Below are 4,600 nucleotides of genomic sequence, written 5' to 3'. Positions count from 1 at the left end.
GAGAAACACATCCATTGGTTGCCTCCTGCACGATTGGTTGCCTCCTGCACGTACTTTGACTGGCCCAGGCCGGGGAGGAGCCTGCAACCGAGGTACGTGCCTGACTGAAATCGAACCCGGGACCCTTTGGTCCTCAGGCCGATACTCTATCCACTGAGCCAAACCGGCTGGGGGTTGAGGGGTTTTTTAAACAGTAAAAATACAAATAAGGCTCAAAGGTAGAAAAGGCTGTGGCTCATTCTGGGACTAGCAAGGCTGGGATAACCGATGTACAGGAGGCACACAGCTGGAGAGGGGCATGAGCTGTGGTTAGGGCAACAGGGCGAGCACCCCCCTCTGCTATGCCAACAAGCTCCCTCGATTCTGTTAGAAGCTGTTTTAAACAGTGTGGTCTGGTAAGAAAGACAGGGATATAGTTAATAAATGAACTGTGTCTGACATTCTAACTAGGGGCAGATTCTTTAACTACCTGTGCCTATTTCTACATCGTAAGTTGGGAACGGGACCTCCTTGCACAACCCTGTTTTGAGGATTGTAGATCATGTGAGTGAAGGGCCCACTCTATGCCTGCCACACGGATGCCCTCAGATATGTGTGTTGATCAGTTCATCTTAAGCAGCAGCTATATTAGAGGAAAAACCACAAAGGCAGAAGGACCAGAGCTAGAGAGACTCCGGAGGCGTTCCCATGACGACCTCCTCATCATCATCTTCTGAAATACAACCTACAGCTAATGGAATCCCTACAGGCTCAGGCCCTGGAGAGGTCTAACTTTATCTCTTTTATGCAGCAGCAGAAAGAAGTAGCGTTATACAGTGATCCTGTTAAGTGTAAAACAAAAAGCAAGCAAACAAAATGACCTTTTCTTTTTAAAGGAAACTTTTAATCAGCCACAGTTGATAAGTGGGTATGTGCTTTAGCATAACGTCCTCAAGGTCCATGCGAGCTACAGCATGCGTCACCTTTTTAAGGCTGAATAATACCCCACTGTATGTATGGACCACATTTTGTCTCTCCATTCATCTGTCAAGGGCACTTGGGTTGCCAAGTACCTTTTGGCCACTGTGAATAATGTCATGAACACGGGCACACAAACATCTGTTTGCCTCCCTGGTTTTAATCCTTCTGGGTGTGCACCCAGAAGCGGGATTGCTGGGTCATTCGGTAATTCTGGTTTTAATTCTTTGAGGAACCGCCAATGTTGTTTCCCACAGCGGCTGCGCCATTTTCACATTCTCACCAGCAGAGCACAGGGTCCCAATTTCTCTGCAGCCTCACCAACACTTGTCATTTTCTGGGTTTTGATATTAGCCACCCAATGGATGTGACCACACAAGTTTTATGTCAGGCAATTTTATCTTTTTATATTATGTAAGCTATAAAGTAGAAAGAATAGAATAATAAGCCCCATGTATCCAGGACTCAACCATTACAATGATCAAAACAGGACCAATCTTGTTTGATTCACCCATTCCTACCACTAGTTTCCATTATTTTGAAACAAATCCCCGACATCAGGGTGTTAGATTTTGTCAAGTGCTATTACGGGACTCTTTTAAAAATTGTAAAAGGTGACTTTAGAGAGGGAGCTGGCTGAACTCTAGCAGCCCCAAACCTGAGACAACAGCCGGAGTCTGTGCCTGCAGGGCAGGGCCTGGGCAGCCAAGCGCACACCTTTCCTGGGCTCTTCTGAGAACCGAAAGGAAGCCACGAGCCCCCTCTGCAGGAGAACACGTGAAAACACAAAACACTGGGCAGGGGCCTTTCGGGGCTTCAGACGCCCGCGGACACCAGTCCAGGTGGAAATCACCATTTCACACGGAAATCTACCAGTGGATCCTCGGAACTCGGGCATCTTCATCCAGCACCTCAGTGGGACGGGGAACCAAGTTAGAAAACTAGGTTTCCTGCACGTTGTGGTGCTCGGGTTGTACTTGTATTTCATGGTGTTTGGCAGCGATATCTCAACAGTTCCTGGAGGAGACTTCCCACTGGCCACCCTGGGAAACGGACCAGGGAGGAAGGTGGGAGGTGCCACGTTGTTGCTGCATTTTCAGGGGCTGTAAAGGCTGGCGACCCAGAAAGCTTCAAAGTAACAAAGATAACTTCACAGAGTCCCCTTGAGTAATGGGGAGAAGTGCAAGTGAAAGACAGAAACACATGCTTTTCCTGAGAATAAAAAGTCGCTTCCAAGAGGGCTGCTTTCCAGGTTGCTCCCTAGTTAATTTCATGGATGGCTTCTCCGTTACCCCGTTCAGGAGGTTACATAATCAAACGTTCTTACTTCACTGCTATGAGAAAGATGAAAAGGCAACTACACAGACAGACAGACAGACAGACAGACAGATGGCTGGGTGGGCGGTGGACGAACGACATAGGATTTCCTTCTCTAAACCAGTCCCAGGTATGTTCTCTAACGGGAGGGGCTGTGAAGACCCACCAACTTCTGCACACGCTGTCTAAGGCAGCGGTTCTCAACCTGTGCGTTGCAACCCCTTTGATGGTCGAACGACCCTTTCACAGGGGTCGCCTAAGACCATCCTGCATATCAGATATTTACATGACGATTCATAACAGTAGCAACATTACAGTTATGAAGTAGCAACGAAAATAATTTTATGGTTGGGTCACAACATGAGGAACTGTATTTAAAGGGCCAGAAGGTTGAGAACCACTGGTCTAAGGTCCAATACCTGATCCTAAGTCATCAAGGATAGTTGGCATATTTTACTAAATATTACCAGGAAAAATGTGAAATTTTAAAAGAAGTCTGAAACAAATGCTTACTTAAATGCTTACACTCAAAGAGGCTACCCTTCAGTTAACCATTATCTCATTTTTCTACCACTCAGGTTTTTATAAAAAGTTATTTAATTTTCAAAGCAACCTAACATCATTTTCACAAGCTTTTCTAGTAAGCAAATGAAAACATTTTACCAGCGTGAAGTGCAGAAGTCAATTACTTTTCTAATTAAATTGTTTTACTCAATATTAAGAGTTGCCCCATAAAATTAACAGGCCAGGCATGAACCCAAACCATAATAGGCACCTCTAACCATAACTTCTGTATTCCTTATCTACTTTAGTCCCCCAGGCTTCATGAATCTCCCGTATTTATTCCTCTTTAGTGTCACAACTTGCTGTGGCAGTCACTGATCTGGGAGCCCCGTGTCCAGCTACAAGATTTCCAATGGCAGTAGCTCCTGCCTGACTCTTCTAGAAGTTTGGAAAGGTGACAGGCGAGGTGGGCAGGAAGACAGTCCTGCGACTCAGGAACTCAGGGTCTCCCTGAGGTTTGGGGGTCCTGTTGGAAGGGGCCAGGTGGAAGTGGTCTGGGGTCACAGGATATCTCTCAGGGCCCAGTCATGAATACCCTGCAGCCAGCCCTGCTCCCTGGGCGGGGACCTCACATGGAGCCCGGGCCTGGAGCCCTGCCCTTGGCTACCGTATCCCTGGAAACGGAGAGGCACTGGGCCTGAATCCTGCAACACCCCAGGCGGCGCATAAAGATGGGGTTTGCAGGTCAACATCCCGGGGAGCTGGGGATCTCCTCTGAGCAGTGTGGATGGGCACTGGCTTAGGGCCGAGGGTCCTCTGAGGGTTCCTCAAGCTCTGTCCCTCAGGTGGTGACTGTTCATGTGTGAATACTGAGGAGCCATATTTCAGAACTCAGTTTTGTGAGGAGTAAAAAGGGGGAGGGGAGAAAGGGATGGAATGGAGAATGTTTATCTCTGTAGTGAGAGAGGTGGTGATTCAGGCTGGTATCCTAACAGAGGAGCGAAGACCAAACCAGAGGCCAAGAATGCCTCCGTCACCCATCACAGCAGTGGCCTGTCACCGGGAGGCGAGGCAGACATTCTAGGCATCTTCCCTCAGCTCCACCCGCTGGGCCGCACCCTGGAGTCTGAGCCGGTCAGGCTGACCTGGGGCTGGGCAGGTGGGAGGGGACATTCTTCAGATCTGCCGCCCTCGCCAACAATGACCAAACCAAACGGCCATGGGGCCCGCAGCAGAGGCCTCTAGAAAGCCTCGTAAGGACACGGCCATCCTCGGGTCGCTCTTCAAGGCTTCCTTGCCTTCTGTGTACCCACAGAGCAGGGGGACTGTCTCTGGTTTCCCTCTTCAGGACACCAGCTCAGCTTAAAACCGGTATAGCTGTGGCCATGAGCTCGTTTTTGTTGCAGCATAAAAGCCCCCTTAGGCAAAATCATCTCATGCATGACCATTAATTCTCTGCAGCATAACGTCTAGAATTGCTCACAGGTAACGCAATGCACAAGTGCGAACTTGATCCTCAGCGTCACTCCGCTGCCCTTCTGTGCTCAGGGCTCCAGGTCCCTGCAGCTCCAGCTAGAGGACCACTGCCTGCCCAGCAGCACGTGCCTCCAGGCGCCAGGCCTCGGCATCTGCACCAAATCAAAGCCACCCGCTCCCACTCGCCGGTCCCCACAGTCCTGCCAAGACTGGCTAGCTCCTCTGGAACTAACTGGAGTTGGGAGAGTGATAATGACCTGCCCTAGCCAGTCTGGCTCAGTGGATAGAGCATCAGCCTTTGCCCTGCCCCCCAGCCATGATTGGAGAATCAGGGGCCTTTGCCGCC

General features: G+C 49.6%; 1 long non-coding RNA gene across 1 annotated transcript in view; it reads right to left on the bottom strand.

The window, feature by feature from the left end:
* Positions 1 to 2,875: 2,875 nt before the first annotated feature.
* LOC107183578 overlaps positions 2,876 to 4,600 on the bottom strand; it is a 20,348-nt gene continuing 18,623 nt past the window's right edge. Inside the window, exon 4 of the long non-coding RNA XR_001514368.1 lies at positions 2,876 to 2,887. This is a non-coding gene — a long non-coding RNA (uncharacterized LOC107183578). The remainder of the gene's footprint in view (positions 2,888 to 4,600) is intronic.

Source organism: Myotis davidii, unplaced genomic scaffold (genome assembly GCF_000327345.1).
Source record: "Myotis davidii unplaced genomic scaffold, ASM32734v1 scaffold299, whole genome shotgun sequence".
NCBI lineage: Eukaryota > Metazoa > Chordata > Mammalia > Chiroptera > Vespertilionidae > Myotis > Myotis davidii.
The sequence above is the reverse complement of the archived record's forward strand: the minus strand, read 5'-3'. Positions and strand labels throughout refer to the sequence as shown.